This window comes from Cryptomeria japonica, unplaced genomic scaffold (assembly GCF_030272615.1).
Source record: "Cryptomeria japonica unplaced genomic scaffold, Sugi_1.0 HiC_scaffold_77, whole genome shotgun sequence".
Classification (NCBI taxonomy): Eukaryota; Viridiplantae; Streptophyta; class Pinopsida; order Cupressales; family Cupressaceae; genus Cryptomeria; species Cryptomeria japonica.
In genome coordinates, this window is record NW_026728899.1 from 73657 (window position 1) to 75281 (window position 1625).

Here is a 1625-nt window from a genome sequence, read left to right on the forward strand (position 1 = left end):
ATAGGCATAAGTCAAGGATGGAACAAAAAAGGCAAAAAGAAAAAAGAAATCAAACTAAATATGGAAGGTGAAAAGAAGCAACGAGGGTACTGCTTGAGAGAGCTATAATTAAAGACAAAAATTGGTCATGAAAGAGTCAAATGCTCTTATGAGCCTCCATAATATGAAGTCTAAATATTTTTTCGTGGTTTGTTATTTTGGTAGTTTTGCGGTTGTGTCGGCGCAGTAACTTGTTTGTTATTGAACTTCTTTATTCTAGTATTCTAACTTTGGTTGTGGGACCCTCTTCCCACCTTATCCAATCAAAAACAAATTTTATCTACACTTTTTATATTACAAATCAATGTCAGATTTCGTTAATAAACATTAAAATATAATCAAGTTATAGTACGATGTTGTATTGGACTATGTTGGTCGTGAAGAATTATTTTTTTATCAAATGTATGATTATGTGTGCATTTTATTTCAACCTATATTGGAAATTTATTTATTTTCTTTGAGTGTGTAGGAAATTTTCATAGCTAATAGAAATTGGAGTTTCCTAAGAAAATCCTATTCATTTTAAATTCTTAGTGAAGCCTTGACCTTAGTTAATGATAGGGACTAAGGTCTTTGATTTTAGCAATTGTTGTAATGTGATGTATTTTTTTTTTTAAATATATTTTTGTTTTGTTTTTATATATGAGTAAGTTAGTATCTGCGCCCAGTGGCATCCTTATAGAAAAAATAGGTGTTATGTTGAGCATTTTTTTGAATGATTTTAAAGTGTCGGTTTCATCTATTTTTGAGTGTATTTAGGCCCATAAAGAAACACTTATGAGTTGGGTACCTTTTTGGGAATTAGTCCATGGGATTTTGCCATCATTTGATCTTGTCCAAGTCTCTTAGAAAAAAGGTGTCGAAAGTCTAACTTGCGGGTGACAGTAAGTAAATTACCACTTTCAAATCCACTCCAACAATTTTATGAATGGTGCTTCCGCATGCCTCACACATATGAGTGGATCCAAAGGATCCTATTGGGGAAGAGTATACAATATTATTCCTCTCATCCCAATGCTCTCACACGTAGGAGCATTTGTGATATCCACATACCCTTAGGTTTTGGTGAGAAGGGGTTAGAGGAGGTGAATGAGATCAATGTGGTACCTCCTGACCAGGGGAGGGGAGGTCATATGACGCATATTGTATATACCATTCTAAGAGTCTTTGTATGGCTTATTATTTTATTTTTTGCATCTTTCTTTTTGGGATTTTTTGGGAGGCTTTGTGGAAGGACTCAAAAGAGTCTTTGAGAAATTTCTATCAAACCCTCCTCATCTATTAAGGAAATATTTTGATATGATTCAATCTTTAGAATGCTATATTCCATTTTGTTGTAAATATGTTAGTGGAGGCTTTTGATTTGATTTTTAAATTTCATCTTTCTATGTCTTTTCTTATGTATATGACACGTGTGTGAGGGTTTAGGCTCTCCCAAGTTGATCAGAGAAACTCATGTGTAGGGTGAGGGATATGTGGAACCTCCAAGGGAACGATTTTTTCTCGTTGAGAAGGAGATTTCTTGGGTATGAGTATCCTTGATTCTTTTGGAAAATCTGTGGAAAAATGGTTCGATATAATTTAGA